Source organism: Pan troglodytes, chromosome 6 (assembly GCF_028858775.2).
Source record: "Pan troglodytes isolate AG18354 chromosome 6, NHGRI_mPanTro3-v2.0_pri, whole genome shotgun sequence".
Lineage (NCBI taxonomy): Eukaryota > Metazoa > Chordata > Mammalia > Primates > Hominidae > Pan > Pan troglodytes.
This window is the reverse complement of record NC_072404.2, coordinates 78,510,069-78,532,144: the sequence shown is the minus strand read 5'-3', so window position 1 is coordinate 78,532,144 and position 22,076 is coordinate 78,510,069. Positions and strand designations below refer to the sequence as shown.

At 40.4% G+C, this 22,076-nt stretch overlaps 1 protein-coding gene across 20 annotated transcripts in view; it reads right to left on the bottom strand.

Moving 5' to 3' along the window:
- Nucleotides 1-22,076, bottom strand: part of AUTS2 (activator of transcription and developmental regulator AUTS2) — a 1,182,725-nt gene that overhangs the window by 882,962 nt on the left and 277,687 nt on the right. The window lies entirely within an intron of this gene.

Below are 22,076 nucleotides of genomic sequence, written 5' to 3'. Positions count from 1 at the left end.
AGGGAAGTGGTGGTTACAAAGGTATCTAGGGTCACACCCAAAATATAGGCTAAATACTAAAGGGTGTTACTACTAAGTGGGAGAGGGATAGGAAAGTGGGATATGAGAAGACCCAAAACTAAGAAACATGGCTTCTCAATTTTCCTGAATCCTTAATGCCATCACAAATATATATATCCTTTCTATTATTACTGGGCAGAAAACTAAACAAAACACAAGTATATGCATCAAAAGTGATTTCACTGCTCCCTGGGATAGCAGCTTTCTGTTCGATTTGGTGCTGGGTCCAGCACACAATGACCTTCCCCAAGGAAGTGCAATACACTCATTTCCCAAGTTGGTACATCAATTATGTTTCAGAAAATGAGCACTAAGTGCATGCTCAATTCAAAAGAAATAGCACCCAACTGAATTTATCAGGTCCAGGTGGATGTGAGCCAGCAAGAAAGAACTGTCTATTCATATGATTAAAATGTTTCCTTAATGCATTATATTTTTTTACCACATGTTCCTCTAAGCATCCTTTATTTCCATTTTCTTTGCAAAATGTAACAACAATATTATCACCAAGATCAACAGCAACTTTTAATTTATTCCTGTGTGTGGTTGGGGATGAGGGGAGGTGGGTAGGAAATGGGAAATCAATGTCCTTGAATGGGGAACTGCATCTGTAGAAACTACAGGTAAGCATTTCAGGCCACATGACCTGATAGAGTTCTGTGCCTCCAGGCAGCTCAGTACACACCAAGGTTCCAAAAGACTGGGCTTTTAGTGTCCGGACACTGACATTATTCATTATCAGAAGTGGAGTAAGTCACTACAACTCTGAGACCATGTGCAAAATGGGCTCTCAGAACATCAAACAAACCACATACATGCAAATATCCTCTGCCCTGTGAGAAATGATGCACACACTAAGCAATAAAATGAAAATGTTTTGGCACTCAGTTATTTGGAAACTAGTGGATCTAATCCTCTTACACAGAAAATCCCCCTCATGAAGCCTTACCACACTTCCTCAGTTTCTGCAGTCCTAAATGAACTTTTTAAAAATTTTTTCATTTCTGGGGTACATAGTCGGCATATATATTTATGACTTACATAAGATGTTTTGATACAAGCATGCAATGTGTAATAATCACATCAGGGTAAATGGGGTATCCATTACCTCAAACATGTATCCTTTGTATTTCAAACAATCCAATTATATTATTTTAGTTATTTTTAAATGAACAATTAAATTTTTTACTATCTAAATGTACATTTAAAAATAAAACAAAATCAAAATAGAAATTTCCTTTTACTCATTTCTCCTTAAAATACCGCTCTCTTTCCTCCCTTTCACATCCAATTTTCTCACTGTTCTGCTGCAATATCCCAGCACTCCCAACTTTACATGCATGGTACTCCCTGACATCTCTCCCCAAATCAGCCATTCCTATTAGTTTGAGACCTTGAGCCTTGTTGTGATCTGAATGTTTGTGTCTCCCCAGAATATATTTTTTTTCTGAGACAGAGTTCGCTCTTGTTGCCCAGGTTGGAGTGCAACGGCACGACCTTGGCTCACTGCAACCTCCGCCTCCCCAGTTCAAGTGATTCCCTGCCTCAGCCTCCCGAGTAGCTGGGGTTACAGATGCCTGCCACCATACCCAGCCATTTTTTTTGGTTTTTTTTTTTTTTTTTTTGTATTTTTAGTAGAGATGGGGTTTCACCATGTTGGCCAGGAGATGGGGGACTTTGGGAGTTGACTGGATCATGAGGGTGGAACCCTCATGAAGGGGATTAGTGCCCTTATAAAGGGCCTAAGGGAGTCTGTTTGCCCCTCTACCATGTGAGAACAGGTACCATCCATGAGAAACAAGCTCTCACCAGACACAGAATCTGCTGGTGCCTCCACCTTGGACTTCCCAGCCTCCAGAACTGTGAGAAATAAATGTTTCTTGTTTATAAGCTACTCAGTTTATGACATTTTGCTAATGCAGCCTGGACAAACTAACGCAGGCCTTTACACTGATTTGCCTTGGCCTCAAAAGGCCTCTCTTACACACTCCTCCCTTTTCTAGTTCAGTGACTCTTAGCAGTGTTGCCCACTCAGGGAGATCTTTCTTGTAATACAAAGTACTCTATTCTCAGGTCTTCACTCATTCAACAATTATGTTTTGTGTGCCCAGTACATGCCAAGTACCAATGTAGCACTGACCTGTGTTTAGGATGATAATGGTGTGGGGAAAAGTCACCACCCTCATAGAGCCTAGAATTTACAGGACAAATACTAATCAAATCACACAAATATATCATTGCAAACTGAGTTAACAACGCTAAAGGATAGGTTATGGGTGCTAAAACTAAGGGAAATGATATAGTCCAGAGGAGAGGGTTAGAGCTGAGAAAATGACTGCTATTTGACCTAGATCTGAAAGGCTGAACAGAGAGAACAGCTTGTGCAAAGGCCTTGAGGCAGCTGGGTGCATAATCTCTTGAAAGAATGTGAAAGAGGGGAGGGACTAAGTAGTTCATCTCAGTAATCCCAGTGCTTCACATAAATGCTTCACATAAACCAGGCAAATAGTAGGTGGCCAATGTATTAGTCAATAAATACATAAATAAAGGAGTCAACTAGTTAAAACATCCAAAACTATAAAGCACAATACTGACTTTAAAATAGTCTAAGCTGTCTCTAACTTACAGTGTAGCAAGCCAGAAAGGGTGATAGAAGCAGGAAACCAAGGAATCTAGTGCGCACTGCTGGTATACACGAAGGATCACAGCAAACAGCAAGAAACCCCAGAAAAGGGGAAAGGCCTTATCCTTAAGAGTAAGAAGATATCAAAGATAACAGTCCACAAGGCAAATAAGCAGCTTCTGGCCTAACTTCCAGCTGCTACCACTACAGACGATTAACCCTCTGCCATCGGAGAGGTAGCTCTCCTGAGGCAATGAGGATGTGGTGAAAAGTGTTTCAGGGGACAAGTCGAGATCAAAGCAAGCGCACATGGCCATTGATTTCACAGCCTTGCATGCTATGCCTAACACATAGTAAATGTTCAATGAATGGCTGCTGAATTGAATTCCTGTGTCCAGCGTCCACAACCTGAGTCAGCTATGCCAGGCATCTGCTCAGCTCAAAAATGTTCTGTGTTTAGTCTCACATTTAACCAAAATAGCTGCCATAAAGAGACACTCAGGAATAATGGCAACACTAGCAGAGGGAGCCAGGTGAGTTCCATCATGGGCTGCTTCTATATAATGTGATTAAATTGTACCACTTCTAAGTATAATATAAAAACTCCCCACAGGGTATAAAGCTCCTTTCTTTGTCACACAACCCACCTACTGCCCTGCATCATATGCATGTAGAGGATCAGATTAATAAACAAATGATGCTTAATAATGTATCCACTGTGCTTTTAAAAAAATTATGCCATTCTCTTTGGAGACCAAATCTTTCATACTGAAGGTGCTTCCAAAGTATATTGAAAATTATGTGTAATTCCATACAAATGTGAATTAATATTTATGAGAGTATGCTATAATTTTTTCCAAATCCATTTTATTTTCATGTAGCGTATTAATCAAGGAATTCTCACTGCACTGCAGAATAGCTACACAGAGCAAATGGACCCCATGCCGTGACATTAGCTTGTAAGAGACCTGCTGAAGTCTTAGCAGCAGTAGTACAATCATCTTAGCTCCAATTAATATTGAGATTTTCCACTCTGGGGGCGGGAAGAAGAGAGAGAGAGGATCAAAGTGTGTCTAGAGGTGGTAGCTTAAGAGGTAAGAAGAAATGAAGAGTCTATAACAACTTTTTATTATGTAACAGGTTTATATTTTCAGATACTAGAGATTATCTTTATTTTTTTCAAAGATCTACCTTTATTTATAAATTACTATATAGATTTTTTGGTACAAATCCTGAATAAACCAGACCACTCTTTGTTCATTCCCTCTATAAACAGGTACTGACTGCTTACCATTTATAAAGTAAAATAACTATTTAATTTTTTCATTGACTGTCTTGGAGAAAAATGACAAAAACTATCCATTATAAGCATTAAGAATCAAAGACAAAGACTGATCATAAACTAATCATCTTATCAACAGTCACAAGAGTTGTGTACATGACTACATGCCTGTGTAATTGTTTGTAAATATACACCCACCAATGCTTTCCTCCACCACCAACCAACCAGTAGCACTAATTTAAGAACTTCCTTAAGGAAACCTGGGCAGTCTCTAGTATTGCTATATAATATGGGGAGGGAAATTATCTGGTATATAAAAAAACTTTTTGGGATCAATGAATGGCAATTTTCAAAGGCCTGTTGATTCATTCGTCTACCATGATCTAGGATAGTGGTTCACAAGAGAAACTGTCCATCAGAATTACCTGAAGAATTTTTTGAAAATAAGATGATTATAGTCCATATTCTGCAAGGAAAGCATGAGCAAATGAAGAGTGGCAGAACACGCCACCCCAAAACATGCTATTTAGGCCTAAGGATTATTTTAAAGCTAAAGGCACTTGAAAAACAATAGAAACAAAAGAGATAGGAGAAAAGAAACATTATCACCAGAAACACCTGAGATGGGAAAAAACTCTCATGTGAAAGATGATCTCCCTATAGTAGGAAAGAAGAAATTTTCTCGTTTCTAGAGATGGGGAGTCCAGAAAAATTTGTACCAACAGATCTTACTAACTCTTATCTTCCTTTAGCCACATCATTTATTTTAGTTACTTTTCCACAACGGCCACTCTGTTCAACCTACTAAATAAGGATTCCAGATTTGCCACTTTTTGGGTCTTCACTTTCCTGTGGGGGCTCCTATATATGTGTCAAAATCCATATGCTTTTCTTCTGTTAATCTATTTTACATCAATTTAATACTCAGCCTCAGCTAGAGACCCTAACAGGGTAAAGATAAAAAAACTGCCTCCCTTACACAAGCACTAGGAGAGAAAGGCAGGAGGGCAGAAGGATAAGAAAGAAATCTGTAAAAAAAAAAAAACGCTTTAAGGCATTCATTTGACAGTCATAGAAGAAGCAGGAAAGAAGGCAAGAAAGCCAGGGAGCCACCAACAAGAGGCTGGCTGAGAGGCAAAAAGATTTAGACATATTGGCTTGCAATAGAGGGGGTAAGTGTACAAGCCATGCACAACAGATGTGAATAGGTTTGGAGAATAGTTGAAATTATGTGATTTTTAGGTCACTGGTGATGGAGGGCAGGATCACAGTAGCACATATATGGAGAGGCTCAGAGACTAACAAAGGCAATTTCCTTCAACACCCCGCCTTCTTCAAAATAGGCGATCTTGCTCTTGACTTTCCCTTCTCCCAAATTACAATCTTCCACCAAAGGCCTCCTCGCCACTCTTGAATTTCAAAATGAGATGGTTCAGTGTTGTGCAAACTAAGGGAGAGTAACAAATAGCAGATGAAACACTATGTAAGCTGCAGGGCTCCATTTGCTGATTACAGATGAAGCCAGAGACAATAGAAAATGAGGGCACAATTTGTCTGCCTTGCATGAAGTGGGTTATAGAAAGTCTCCGCCTGATTTTTCCAAGCAAACTAACCTGAGGGCAGTCCATCACTTACAAAGTATTTGTGGTATATGTGTCTGCATGCACCCAAATGCGTGTATATGTGTGTGAGGGGCTTGCAATTTAAACTGAGCCTCTTCTGTTAGTTATCTGATCTTAGAGACCTTAAAGAAAATAACAAAGAAGCCAGGAGAAAAAGAAAAAAGTGCTTTGCCTGTCCCCAATGACACAATGACATAATGGCTGTGTCCTGTCATTTTGGTCTGTCAAGTCCCTTGCTGGTTTATTGTATACCATTTGTACTTGTTTTTGAATGGTTTTACAAACACTGATTCTACCAATAATGAGTCTCCAGTGATATGAAATGAAAAATTAGAAAACTAGTAACTAGATAGATATGTTCACAACAGTCCCCAACTTTGGACTTTTGAGCAAATGGACTTTATGAACAGATTTTCAGAGCCTAAACTTTTTAGAAAGTAGAGAAGACTACTATCTGTAGGAATGTACAAGGCATCCAGGATGGCATTCAAACATTAATCCCTAAGATTCACATCTTTTAAAAACAAATATCAAAACACCTACTATGTGCATACACATTGCCATCTGTTGGAAATATCTAAGAAAGAATTCCTAAACTCACGCTGCTTATCCAGGGAAACAGGCTAATCAGTGAACTATTACAGTAAAGTAGGTTAGAGGAGGAGCAAGTCAGGTGCTCTGTACTGCCATCTTTCACACCACATTAAAATTGCATCACTATATTGGCATAAAGATAGAAAAACAGATCAAAGGAACAGAATAGTCCAGAAAGAGACCCACACATATATCAACAACTGATTTTCAGGCAAAAGCTATTCTACAGAGAAATAAGTTTTTTAAACAAATGGTGATAGAATAGGTAATCATATGCAAAATTTTAATCCACACTTCAATCTAAATAGAAAAAACTAACACAAACTATATTATAAACCTGAATGTAAAACCTAAAACCATAAAATTTCTAAGAGAAAACTCTTGTAATCTTGGGTTAAGCTAAGATTTCTTACTATGACACCAAAGGCATAATCCATAAAAGAATAAATTGATAAATTACACTTCAAGAATTAAAATTTTGCTCTTCAAAAGATACTGTCAAGAAAATAAAGTGACTGTTCTGTGAGTTACCAGGAGAGTAAAAGATACATAAATAGATAAGCCACAGAATGGAAAAATATTTTTTAAAACGTGTATCTGATAAGTTTTGTATACAGAATATATTAATTTAATAAATTCTTGGGCCAGGTGTGATGGCTCACACCTGTAATCCCAGCACTTTAGGAGGCCAAGGCAGGCAAATTGCCTGAGGTCGGGAGTTCGAGACCAGCCTGGTCAATACAAAAATTAGCTAGGTGTGGTGGTACGCGCCTATAGTCCCAGCTACTCAAGAGGCTGAGCAGGAGAATCGCTTTAACCCAGGAGGTGGAGGTTGCAGTGAGCCGAGATTGCACCACTGCACTCCAGCCTGGGCGACAGAGCAAGATTCCATCTTAAAAAAAAAAAAAAAAAAAAAAATCTCAAAACTAAAAAAGGAAACAACCCAATTTTTTAAATAAGCAAAAGATTCAGATACTTTGCTAAAGAAGATATCTGGGGCCAGGTGTGGCAGCTCATGCCTGTAATCCCAGCACTTTGGGAGGCCAGGGCAGATGGATCACGAGGCAGGAGATCGAGACCATCCTGACTAACGGGTGAAACCCTGTCTCTACTACAAATACAAAAAAATTAGCTGGGCATGGTGGCATGCACCTGTAATCCCAGCTACTCGGAGGCTGAGGCAGGAGAATCGCTTGAACCCAGAGGGCAAAGGTTGCAGTGAGCTGAGATTGCATCACTGCACTCCAGCCTGGATGACAGAGAGATACTCCATCTCAAAAAAAAAAAAAAAAGATATCTGTCTGGAAGGTGAATGAATACATAAAACAATAGTTAACATCAGTAGTCATTAGGGAAATACAACTTAAAACCACAATGAGATACCACTACATACATATAAAACGGCTGAAATAAGAAAGAATGACCCTACCGAGAGTGGGCAAGGATGCAGAGGACGCTCATACATACATTACTGGTGAGAATATGAAACAGCACAACCACTTTGGAAGAAAGTTTAGTAGTTTCTTTAAAAGTTCTAAGTACACGGACCATATGATCCAACCGTTCTACTCCTAGGTATTTCCCTAAGAGAAATTAAAGTACATGTCTACATGAAGAGCTACACATGAATGCTCCTAGCAGATGTGCAATGCTTCTAAAACTGCAAACAACCCAAATGTACCTCAATAGATGAATGGATAAACAAACTGTGGTTGTAACCAATCAATGGAATACTACTCAGCAATAAAAAGAAATAACCTCCTGATACAGGTGGCATGAATACGTCTCAAAATAAGTATGCCAAGTGAAAGAAATCAGACGGAAAAGATTATATTATGTATGATCCCATTTATATAAAATCCTAGGAAATATGAACTAATTGATAGCAACAGCAAGCAGGCTAGTGGCTTCCTGGGAGAGAGAGGAAGAAGGGATTATAAAGGGACATAAGGAAACTTTTGGGGTGAACATGTTCGCTGTCTTGATTGTGGCAGTGGTTTCATGGGTATATACACATGTCAAAACTCATCAAATTGTATATTGTTAGTTTGTGCCGTTTACTGGAATGTAAATTATACCTCCATAAAGCTGGTTTTTAAAAACCAGGGGCCCTTGCCATCATGCACAACTGGCATATAATTATCCCTAACAACTAGATTACATTCAGTGTTCATTAAAAGAAACTCATCTTTTAGAATCCTAAAACCAAGGGATGACCACGTCTGGGAGCACTGGCTTTAGGCCATAAAGTAGCCATGAAATTTCCACTGGAGACAACTCAGTTGTGAACACGAATATCTTGACTGAGGAGCACTGCCTGGCCTTCACCTCATTTTCAGTGACAAGGTAGAGTTTGTATTGTCTTTTTTTTTTTTTTTTTTCATTTTTAACAGCCAGTTCTCAATTATTATTCAGAGGCTAACCTTTTGTAAAGTTTTCTTATCTTTCTATCTGGTAGCCTGATTACTGTTTGGCTACACCCCCTCCCATGAGCACGTTAGCCAATAAGCAAAGAAAGAAAACATAAATAAATTTTACTGCTCCTAAAATGTAAAAGAATTGAGGCAGTTTATTAAAACATACTTAATGTACATAATGATACACATATGGAATCTAAATAAAGATAAGAGGGACAAGGTTTAAAAAAATAGATCAGGTACAGATAAATTCAATATATAAAAGGCACCTGTCAATGCTGCAGTGCCACTGTCAAAGGTGAGAAGAGAACAAAACAAAAAGAAAACAAAACCAGACACTGAGAAGCTCTCCTAAACTCAGCTGTGGGATGAGGTCACGACTATCCGTTTAAGTGAGATTTTTGCACACTCTGTGAATTGAAAACATCCCAGGAGTCTCCCATTCCCACAGATAATTGAGAGTTGGCTGCTGTTAGACCTCAACACGCTCAAAGTAGTTGAGTCCCTGGCAACCAGATGCTATTGCTTAAAACAGTTTAGGCTCTCAGCCCTGAAGGATTCCTAAAATTGGATTACAGTCCCTCCAGATAATCTGAGAAATACAGCATGACGAAAAGGAAACCTTAAAAAAAAATTAACTCCTCCGTAACAACAACATTCTGAAAGCTGAGCACAGCATGACTGAGGCAGAAAATCTCATCAGTGAGGGCTTAGGGCAATAACGTACACAAAGGACGAGTCCAAAAAGGCAAAAAGAACCATACAACAGAAGATAGTGTAATGGCAGCCAGAAGAGAAACTAGCACCATACAATTCTCAGGCCTCTCCAAGGGCAGAAGCCTGGTATGCTAACTGAAGAAAGACAAGCAGAACACTCAAATTTCGATTGCTTTTTCTCCCACTTAAATCTAATCCACTAAAGTAACACACGCACACATTTGAGAGGATGTGTAATTCTAATGATACTTGCTTTAATTAACCATTATTCTTTTTACATGTAATATGTTCTTTTTAAAAAAAAATCTGACTAGACATTTTTCCGAAGAAGACATACAAATAGCCAACAAGTACATGAAAATGTGCTCATTAGTCATCTGGGATATGCAAATCAAAACCACAATGAGATGTCATCTTGCACCTGTTAGGACGGGTATTATCAAAAAGACAAGAGGTACTTGTCAGTGAGGGTGTGGAAAAATGGGAACCACTGCACACTGCTGATGGTAAAGTAAGTTGAAACAACCATTATTCATTTTTTGATTAAGCACTGTATGCAAAAGATAGGAAAAGAATTAATGTACTTATTACAGTGTATCAAAATATTGGTAACTGGATCTTCCTGGTAATACTCAGAATTACCTCCATAAGGACAATGGCTATGACTTCATCATGCCAGAATTCCTAGCAGAGAACAGAGTAGAGGACACACAGTAACCTGTTTATAAAAGAATGAATTAGAACTGGACCTGGTAGTGCATGGCTGCAGTCCCAGCTACTTGGGAGACTGAGGCTAGACAACTGCTTGAGCCCAGGAGTTTGAGAACCCTAGGCAACAAAGCAAGAGCCCATTTCTAAAAACAAAAACTTAAAGGAGAATGAACTTGTGAAATTAGGATGCCCTGAATGTCCTCTCATTCTGAAGCTGTTGGGCCATGCTATGAATTGTACTACTCCATCACTCTTCCCCTCTCGGACTTCCATCCAAGACTTTCAAACACATTATCTAATTATTTCTGTTATAGTTTATTTGTCCCCTCCAAAACTCATGTTGAAATATCCCCAATGGGTGGGCCTGGTGGCTCATGCCTGTAATCCTAGCACTTTGGGAGGCCGAGGCAGGTGGATTGCCTGAGCTCAGGAGTTCGAGACCAGCCTGGGCAATATGGTAAAACCCCATCTCTACTAAAATACAAAAAATTAGCCAGGCATGGAGGTGTAGTCCCAGCTACTCGGGAGGCTGAGGGAGGAGAATCGCTTGAATCCAGGAGGTAGAAGTTGCAGTGAGCCGAGATCGCACCACTACACTCCAGCCTGGGTGACAGAGTGAGACTGTCTCCAAAAAAATAATAATTTTAAAAACCATACATATATATATATATATATATATATATATATATATATCCCCAATGTTGGAGGTGGGGCCTAAGAGGAGCTATTTGGGTCATGGGATTGGATCCTTCATAAATAGATTAATGCCCTCCCTCATGTCGAACTCTAATAGAACTAAGAGAGGTTCTTACTCTGTTAGTTCCCACACGAGCTGGTTGTTAAAAAGAGACTGGTACCTCCCCCCATCCTCTTGTTTCCTCTCTCATCATGCGACCTCTGCACACACTGACTCCCCTTTGCTGTCCATCATGAGTGGAAGCCACATGAGAACTCCACCATAAGCCAAGCAGATGCCAGCACCATTCTTCTTGTACAGTCTGCAGAACCATGAGTGAAATAAACCTCCTTTCCTTATAAATTACTAGCATCTAGCATTCCTTTTTCTTGTTTTTATTTTTACTTTTTTGTAGAGACAAGGTCTTGCTATGTTTCTCAGGTTGGTCTCTAACTCTGGCCTCAAGCGATCCTCCCACCTTGGCCTCCCCAAGTGTTGGGATTACAGGCATGAGCCACTGCACCTAGCCCCAGGTATTCCTTTGTAGCAACACAAAAACAGACTAAGACACATTACCACATCCATATCCCGGATAAACCATTTCTATTCCCCTATATGCTAAAGAGGGGATGAACAGATGCCTAGAAATAACATAAATCGCCTTATTAACCCCAAGAGAAAAAAAAATGAAAGAGGCCAATGAATGTTAGTTCTAAACATCTTTTTCATGGCTTGATATCAAGGCCAAATTATAATTTACTGGATCTCAGTACCTCACTATTCACAGAAAAATCAAAAGTGGTTGCAGAGGTTGCAGATATTCCACAGAAGAACCCTGATTAGCCAGTGAAAATCTATTCAGATCTTCAAATTGATCCTGATTAGTAATAAGTCACATACTTTCCTTTTCTTTCCTAAAAATGTTTCGCTTTCTTCTCTTCCCCAGGTATTCACATACTATCACACCTTCACTTTAAGTGAACAATGTCTCTAGAAGTATTCAGAAACTAGCTCACTGATTCTATTGTAGTTACCGTAAGTGATACGTGTAAAATGATTACTTCTCTGTCCTGGAGGAGGCCTTCTAGCTTCCCTTCGGCAACCTTCTCTGAGTTTCCATTACCTTTTTTTTTTTTTCGATGAAGTCTTGCTCTATTGCCCAGGCTGGAGTGCAATGGCACAATCTCAGCTCACTGCAACCTCCACCTCCCGGGTTCACATGATTCTCCTGTCTCAGCCTCCCATGTAGCTGGGATTACAGGCATACACCACCATGCCCGGCTAATTTTTTGTATTTTTTAGTAGAGACGGGGTTTCACCATGTTGGCCAGGCTGGTCTCCAACTCCTGACCTCAAGTGACCCACCCGCCTCGGCTTCCAAAGTGCTGGGATTACAGGCGTGAGCCACTGCACCTGGCCCCAGGAAGACAATCAATAAGTATGTCTAGCTCTGGCTTTTAAGATGTCAAATCTGGCTATGCACGGTGGCTCATGCCTTTAATGCCAACACTTTGGGAGGCCAAGGCAGGTGGACTGGCTTAAGCCCAGGAGTTCAAGACCAGCCTGGGCAACAGAGTGAGACCCAGTCTCCAGAAAAATATTTTTTAAATTAGCTGGGTGTGGTGGCGTATGCCTGTAGTCCCAGCTACTCAGGAGGCTGAGGCAGGAGGACTGACTGAGCCTGCAGTGAGCCATGATCACACCAATGCATTCTAGCCTCGGTGACAGAATGAGACCCTGACACACACACACACACACACACACACACACACACACACACACACACAAAGAAGTCAAATCTGCATTAACAGGCAGCAGAGAACTCTTGATATGTGACTTTGGTTAAGGTTGGTTGCATTGTTCTAGAGGCAGGGGTGGTGGCTAGAAGTAAAGAACTACTTCACAGAGTGGCCCATTTAGGAAAACAAAATGATATGAAGGGTGGGGAAGAGAGAGACATTCTGTCCACTCAGCAGACAAGAAACAATTTTATGAAAGACAATTTAAAGTTTAGAGCTATTCAGTGGTATAAAAAGCAACTTCTGGCAAAATTTGTGTTATGTGGCTCTGAATATAAACGCAGTTTTACACAGCATATCAGGAAGTGTGTGTATATATGTGAGACAGTCCTTTTATGACTCAAGTTTTTCAAGAGGTTTTGTCATGTTTCTAGAGAACTATGGAATAATTACTACTAAAGGAATAATTCTGTAACTTTCTTCCAACTTTCCAGAAACTGTTGTCAACTTCCTATTGAAGATGTGCAGGCATTCCTTCTCTTACAGAGCAGTGACATAGAGAATCAACATGAACAAGTGCATATATGCCTATTAGTATTCCACGAACAATTGCTACATCCTTTCTCAACCTAATTTTGATTGGCTTCTCAAGGGCAGAGACCAATCTACCTCAATACCTATAAATGTAGGGTCCTCCTCTTAGGTTCCTTCAGCCTCTCTAATGTTACCATCCTGGGAGGCTATTTAGCACACAAAAAATACCAACAGATGTAACTTAGAATTCATCAATTCAGTGGAGGGTTTGCCTCCAGAGCACATTTTCCAGCCTTTCAAATATCTCTGTGAGACTTCTCTTATGTATACGTACTCTTCAAGCTCTCTTGTCCTAACTGGGTTTTGATTTGAGAACTAAACATAATTTACTGAAAGGTCAGACCATTTCTGAATATAAAGCGAGGACTAATTTATCTTTTTCATAACCATTAATGTCTGCACAACAACTCAGCATTGGAAAAAGTTTACAGTATCTTTTAAAATAATCACCTCATTGAATTCTCTAATAGCTCTCTAAGCAGGCACCATCACTTTTATTTTATACATGAGGAAACTAAGGCTTGGTAAACAAGTGACTTTCCAAAGTGAGACAATCAGCAACTGGCAACACACCCAGAGTCCCTTGGCTCTAATCCTGCTTCCATTGCCTAACACCACGTCATTACAGATTTATTTCTAAGTGCCAAGATTATGGTCTTTTGTTGGAAGGAAATTTTAAATTACAGTTTAGTATTGTCTCATTATAAAAATCCTTCTGTGCACCTCCACTTCCCCACCGAAGTGTAATTAGGGAAAGGCTATGCCTCCTAAGTCAAATAGCCGAACTCCTTCTGAAAAATTCACATTGTCAATAAAAATCTAGACAGAAAATAAAAGCTTTGGCTTTTCTGTAAAATTGACAACCTTCACCGATTTATTTAAGAGGTGAAAAGTGGCAGGGAATGACACCTTTCTGACCTTAAAAAAATAAGAAGCTGTAAATATACTCTAGACCCTGAATTCCATATGTTCTGCCTATGTGACTCAATAAATATTAATGAATAATGATGAAAGCTATAAATACTCGCAGGCACAAAAAGTAGAAATTCCTGTTCAACACATATTGCAAATAACCTATCACTACATGAGAAACATATATGGGTTTCATGGAAAGTTTTCCAAGTCTTAGAGCTTGTTCACACAGCTATGACTCTGTACTTGCCTTCCCTCTCTCTCAATCTTCACCCCCAGTCTTCTATTTCAGGATTTATCCAGACAGAATTTTCTTTCCCTTGGCATCATATAGGTAAAAATAAAACAAACTATCCTGCAGGTTTTCAGAGACACAGAAAAGTGCTTAAGATATACCCACTGACCTGAGACATAGACCAAATAAACTCCTCAAGCTATATCTGCAGTGAGAATAAATTAGACCCTACAATTATGGTTGAGGCAAGAAAAGAGACTATCCTTTCAGTTGGCTACTACATTGACTTGAAAGATGAAAGGCAGTGTCAGTTTGCACAAGGGAATCAGATGCTGTGAGGCAATTAGGTCATGCAAAGATATCCAGATTTTTACCTAGTTTCTTAAACAAGCCACAGGCTTGTCTCTAGGCCAAAGCTTCCTATAGATAGATTTAGTGATGTTTAGGTACTTATTGGTTCTATCAGATTTGATAATGGAATCAATCTCTCCTTTTAGAAGCTCTGGGTTAATGGCAAAGTTTATTAAACTGCAGGCAGTCATTCAGAAAAGATCAATAGAGACATGATTACAGGGTAACCAGAGGATTAAACGTGAGATTTATCACAAAATTAAACTGAATTAAATGTTCTCTGATAGCACTTGAAATGCTGTCGATACTTTTAAACTCATAATCTATGCTTTCTGTGTTTATCTAATAGGCAATAGGGATGTCTGATTTGAGAAAATGACTGCTATATAAAAACATAAGGCACATAGATTTGCTGAAAGCAGTAAGAATGCTTTCTGCAAATGTCCTCTCATTTTTTAAGAAGCTGCATTTTAGTTTATCTGTAAGAGCTGTCCACAATGAGCTCAGCAGAGTTTTGAGTTACTAAGTACATAACTCATTCTGTCCATGTCTAAAGCATGCCTATACATCCTCACAGGTATCTACCTTAGAAACTGTGCCCACAGATGACACACTTTAAACAATTTCCTTCCATGCTCTCACAAAGAAGCATGTGTTATGACATTGGCTGTTGGTCCCATAAGGAAGTGGGCTGGAGGATGTCATCTGGATGTAGGGAAATCAACCATTCCCCATCCCAGAAGGATTTATTGATGTCACCACAGGCTCAGCAAATTATATTCATGAAAGTGAAATCCCCATCACAGCCTATGAAAACCACTCACTAAACAAACTGGCAAATGCGTATATATTTGTAATCGGTAGAGGAGTCAATACACATGGCGGCTGTTAAAACTGGCATCAATACCACAGTGAGAGAGAACAGCTCTGCAGGACCTGAAATGATAAAGGCCAGGCCTGCTGTGTGAGGTTGGGAGGGTGTGTGCATGAGCAGATGGGTTAGTCGGGAAATCAGTTTGGGAGCAAAAATTGAGCCTGTGGTTTAAACTGGGCCTTGGATGGCAGCATGTTTGAGGGAGACTTTCCTTTTTCCCATGTCCAGTTTCTATCTTGTTGCCAGCACACTTCATCCCAAAGATGGCATCGGCCCTGCTCTGATGAGCAGCAGATTCTGGTGATTTCAACATTAATCCAAAATGACAGCTGTTTTGTCAAGAGAGAGAAGAGCTGGGTTGGAAACAAGATGCTAACGCTGGTACTACCCTGCAGTTTTATCATTCCCTCATCAGCATACTGATTTACACAGAGCAATCAGTTTTCTTCTCAGCAGTTATCTAACCTTACAGCACCATTGAGTACTATGGATAGTCTCAAATATTTCTCAGTTCTTTGGGAATAAGAATTTCTTCCTGCCTGCTAAAGAAAAAAAAAAAAAAAGGAACTCTATGCTCCACCCCGAAGCTGAGGCTGCTTTGAAGTGCACAAAGCTGGCTCCTTAATCAGTTGCTTAGATTACTTCCCACCATAGAAGCTTCATTCCAGGAAAATAGACCACTTCACTGCTGTCCCTACTCTTTATTGGTGGCGGTTACATCTGAGTCCGAGAACTGGCTTTCCCACTTTCTGGCTCTACGAACATGAACAAATGCCTTGGCCCTTATGAGCCTCCATTTCTTCTCCTGGAATACAGGAATAGAAAGTTTAATGAAATTTGTGGAAAGTGCTTGGGATAATTCCTGGTACAGGCAGTAAATAAATTACAAATAAATGTGAGGAATTCCTCTTTCTGACTGATACAATTAATGACTGGTAAGTCATTAAAAAGGGAAACTGTCATTCTAAAAGGTTACATTTGGCATTGGAGGAACAATGGTGGGATCTATTCTCCATATATCCTCAAGATTGTGTTTACTGAGTGTCATTGAATGTGCCAAGCAACATACTGGATATTTTATGTATAATACCTCATTTAATTACTACAATACCCTGTGAAGCTTCAGTTTTCTCATATATAAAATGGAGCGAATAATATCACCTAACTTATAAAGCAGCTATTAGGATTAAATTAGTTAATGTAATGCCTAGGATGTATTAGGAGTTCAGTCCAAGTTAATTATTTTTATTACTATTAATTAATATTCCCAAGGTCACATAGCTATGAAAAGACAATACCAGGACTCAACACAGACCTGCATGGCTCTAGCATTCATGTTCTCATTCATGTGAACAGAACTGAAAGCAGAAGCCTAGAATGTGGTCTGAGCATGACCCAGGACTTATAGTGTGCCTTGGGGTTGCAGGTTAACATACTTCTCTATTCCATTTTTGTTTTTATTTTTAAGATGGCTGTACTACTTGGCCTATTTTTTCTTTTTACTTTTTAAAAAAATTCTTTACTTATTTATTACATTGAGATGGGGTCTCATTATGTTGCCCAGGCTGGTCTCAAACTCCTGAGCAAGCAAGCAATCCTTTCACCTCAGCCTCCCAAAGTGCTGGGATTACAGGCATGAGCCAGCACACCCAGCCTATCACTTGGTCTTTTTTTTTTTTTTTTTTTTTTTCTTTGAGACAGAGTTTCGCTCTTGTTGCCCAGGCTGGAGTGCAGTGGCCTGATTTCAGCTCACTACAACTTCCGTCTCCCAGTTTCAAGCGATTCTCCTGCCTCAGCCTCCTGAGTAGCTGGGGTTACAGGCGTGCACCACCACTCCCAGCTAATTTTGTATTTTTAGTAGAGATGAGGTTTCACCATGTTGGCAGGCTGGTCTCAAATTCCTGACCTCATGTGATCCACCCACCTCGGCCTCCCAAAGTGTTGGGATTACAGGTGTGAGCCACCACGCCTGGTCCACTTGGTCTATTTAACCTGAGAAATAATGCAAAGAAAGTACAATTTGCTCCTTGAAATACTAGCACCATATAAAGTTCCAGCATTTCTTCCTAAATCTGCCTTCTGTAATTTACGAGACATGCAAATAAGAGAAAGTTCTGAGACAGGGCTGTGGGGGGAGGCATTTCCTATCACCATATGGAAAGATGGAAACTTTAGGAAAGTTTGGCATGGGAAGAGAGCAATACTTTGTACTCCTGATAGATCCAAAATTAAAAGGACCATCATGTTAATTGCTACCAGAGACAGGCAAAAAGAAGTCCTGAAAAAGCATTTACCGCTGATTCTATCATTAATCTCTTTTCAACTGCTTTAACTCGCTGGCTTTCCAAATGAGACATCTGTCCATTTCCAGAAAGAAAATAAATGCATACAAAAATAGTTACTAGGTGCAGCTCAACATGAAAATATTACCTACAAGGCCTCCTGCCAGAGCCTAACCATTAAAAAAAAAAAAAATGGGTTTATTGGATTCTTTTAGGGAACACCTCAATGTAACATCAAAAATCTTCCCACACAAGGCTTAATGGAACAGGGAAAGACGGGGAAAAAGGAGAGGAAAAAAACTCTCCTTCCCAGCTGAGCACTGACACATACAGGACGGTTTGGGAGGCAACTTTATGTGCTCTTACTAGTAGATTAATGAATGTAATTACCTAGCATTGTGGCTGTGAATGCTGCAAAAACTATAATTTATAGAGTGCTGTAAAGTTCTAATGTGTTTTTATGTCCATAAGCTGCTTAACCATAATCTAATGCATTTGTACAAGAACAGCCTAAGTGGCTCTCAGCTCAACAGTGAACACAAGTGTCTGAACCTTGGCGATTCTACTCATACGTCTTTATAATCCAACCTCGTGTGGTAGGCATCTGAGGGAAACAGCTGCTGAATTATACAAATAATTCTAGAGACAGTGACAAGGCTCTCTGCCTCTCTCACCATGAGAGGAGCTTCCGGCTGACAAAGGGCTGCAGGCTTTATTTAAATGCTGGAGTGGTTCTGTACATGTTTGGTGGTTACTTTTTCTTTTACCACCATTGTCACCACCCTCTCCTCTACTTCATCTACCCTCATCCAGGGTTCTCAGAGGTGGGAGAGAAAGAGGAAGGAAGTGATAAGAGCACAAGGAGAAAACAAATTATCTATCTGAAAATATCTTACCTGATTTCCCGCTTCGAAAAGGCTCAAAATGTCTAAATTTTCCTCTTTTTCTGCCATTATATTTGCAAGGAAAGGCAAGTACAGCTAAACAATTCTGACACCTGAGCCAAATTATCCTTTGAGATTGCCTTAGTCAGGGGTTTGAAGCATCTCACATGATCCTCTGGATAGATAATTATGATGATGAGGAGGAGGATGGTGGTGTTCACTGTGGTAGTGAATGCTAATGAAGAGCTTATCACCTGCCAAAATCACATGCCCACCACAATTCTGTATGCAGGTACTATTAACAATCCATTTTCCCAGCTGGGTGATATGGTTTGGCTTTGTGTCCCCATCAAAATCTCATGTTGAATTGTAATCCCCAGTATTGGAAGTAAGGCCTGGTGAGAGGTGACTGGATGATGGGGACGGATTTCCCCCTTGCTGTTCTCATGATACTGAGTGAGCGCTCATGAGATCTAGTTGTTTAAAAGTGTGTGGCACCCCCACCCCCACTTTATTCCTCCTGCCCAGGCCACATAAGATGTGCCTGCTTCCCCTTCACCTTCCACCATGAGTGAAGGTTTCCTGAAGCCTCCCCAACCATGCTTCCTGTACAGCCTGCAGAACCATGAGACAATTAAACCTCTTTTCTTTATAAGTTACCCAGTCTCAGTTAGTTCTTTATAGCAGTGCAAGAATGGACTAATACACTGGGCAACATAGGGAAATCCCATCTCTCTAAAAAATTAAAAGGTACTCAGGATGCTGACATGGTAGAACTGTCTAAGCCTGGGAAGTCAAGGCTGCAGCAACCTATGATCACACCACTGCACTCCAGCCTGAGTGACAGGGTAAGACCTTGTCTCAAAAAAAATAAAAATCAATTTTTCACAGGAAAGGACTGAGGGCGGTGATTCACAGTGGCAAGGCAGGTGTTTGAATCAGCTTTTTACACCAGAGCCTATGCTACACTCACTAGGTAAGTTATTTAACATTTTCCTCATCTGTAACATAGGGATGATAATAGTATTTACCTCATAGGATTTTTGTGAGAATTTAATAAGTTAATATATATAACGTGCTTAGAAGAGTGTCAAGATCTAGGAAATGCTCAGTCCACTTTGGTCATCATTACATTTAGTACTCTAGGAATAAGCAAAATATATTACTGGCGAGGAAATAAGCAGCCACAGAAACTGCCTACATTTTCTGGAGGCAAACGTTCAAAATCTCAGGCTGGGCACAGCGGCTCGCGCCTGCAATCCCACCACTTTGGGAGGCTGAGGTGGGTGGATGACTTGAGCCCAGGAGGTCAGGATCAGCCTGGACAACATGGCAAAATCCCGTCTCTACAAAAAAAAAAAAAGAAAAAAAAAAATAGCCGGGCATGGTGGCACATGCCTGTAGTCCCAGCTACTTGGGATGATGAAGTGGGAGGATGACTTGAGCCCAGGATGGAGGGAAGCTGCAGTGAGCTGAGATCGTGCCACCGCACTCCAGCCTGGGCGACAGAGCAAGACCCTGTCTCAAACACACACACACACACACACACACACACACACACACACACAGAAAGTCTCAAATATCTATAACTGAGGGTTCCAGAGATTTATCCTGGAACACAATAATACCAAATAACTGATAAAGCAGCAGCATCAGAGTAAAAGGACAAGCCCCAGTCTGCATCTCAAAGCACAACGGTGAGTGAACAGCTCTCCCACCCTAAGGTGGTATCCCAAAGGGCCCTCAGCTGTAAGAACACAGAAAGAGCCTCAGCAATAGCAATCCCTACTTTCTACTCTTTTCAATAGCAGGACACCCTATCTTAAGAGCGACTGGTTGAGTATAAAAACACAATGGCATTACATCAGTGGCTATGCAGAGATGAAAGCCAGCTCTAAGACACACACTCAGGGTAAATTAGTATCATGGCTAATACATAATTGATGCTCTTCCTAGTTAAAAATGTACTGCTCTCCAGCATTCACAGGATGAGAGATGTGATTTGGATTCAATTAAAAGCTCTATCCTGTCCAAGGAAAGAAATTCTGCCTCTCCGAGTCATGTGGCTTCTTCTTTACTTCTTATGCCAGATTGACCTCTGGAAGCCTCAAGAACCATCCGTTTTCACTGGGGCTGCTTAGGCAGTACCTGGACATCTCTCTCCTGCAGGAGAGTGAAAGGGAGACACTACTTTCAAGAGAGACAATGAAACAAGGAAGCGTTTTCCACCTCCTCAAAGATTAGCTTTGACCCTGGATGTGAGCACTGGTTCTTGTCATTTAGTCTAAAAGAAAAGGTGTGGGGGTAAATAAACGATTTCCTGAACAAAAATGTTGCAGTCATAAAACAGCTGCAGTAAAATTGGACATAATAAGGTTTTGGGATGTGGCCAGTCCTTCCCCTCCCCGCTCCCTCCACCTTAGGGTTCTCCTACTACAAACCATTGTTTGTCCAGCAGACTTCAAGACTCACTTCCTCCTTAGCAGTTCTGGTCATGCAGGAAATGTCCACATATTCACTACCTCCTCACCCTACCTGCCACCACCATCCTCTTTGCCTTTCTATTCTGCTGTGGGATTAGGATTAGGATCCCAACCTGTCTCCCTCACATTCTCTCTTTACACACATGCCCCCCACCGTCTACCCCAGCCCACTATGCTATGCAGGCGTCTATGGCATGGCCACTTCTATCTTGTGGCTCCTCCTAGGAAGATCCATGGCTCCCTGCTGCTTACACCAAAAGATGGTATCAACTATATCTTCTCCACGGCCTGCCATGACTCTGGTGATGTCCTGCACACAACTCATTCTTCACTACGTGCCTCAGGGATGATTTCTCTCTCCCAAGCACCCCTCTAGCACTTTCTGTCTACACCAGTGGTCTGTAGGATGTTCCACTGAGGGGTAAGACTGCATTATAATGTCTATTTAAATGTGTTTTTCTCCTAAGCGAATTACCACAGTAACAGGAAAACCAAATACTGCATGTTCTCACCCGTAAGTGGGAACTAAACACTAGGTACTCATAGAAATAAAGACAGCAACAAAAGACACTGGGGACTATCAGAAGTGGGAGGGAGGAGGCAAGAGTTGAAAAACTGCCAGGTACTATGCTTAGTACCTGGGTGACGGGGTCATTCATACCCCAAGCCTCAGCAACACCCAGTATACTCAGGTAACACCCCTGCATGTGTATCCCTTGAATCTAAAATAAAAGTTTAAGTAAATAAATAAATATGCATCTCATTCTTTATTACTTGCTAATTCGGTATGTTTCTGATCTATATATTAGTACAGTAGTATAAATATAAAACTTTAAAATGAGGTGCTTACTCTAAGTGATTTGTCCAACTGGGGTTCACAATCAAAAAAGTTTGAAGACTTTTGGTTTAGACTAGGCACAGGGAAGCAAGCTTCCTGGTGGCAGAAGCCTTTTCACACACTTCTTTACTCAAAGCTCTTAACACTCAAAATGGTCACTAACTGATTCATTGACAGAGTAA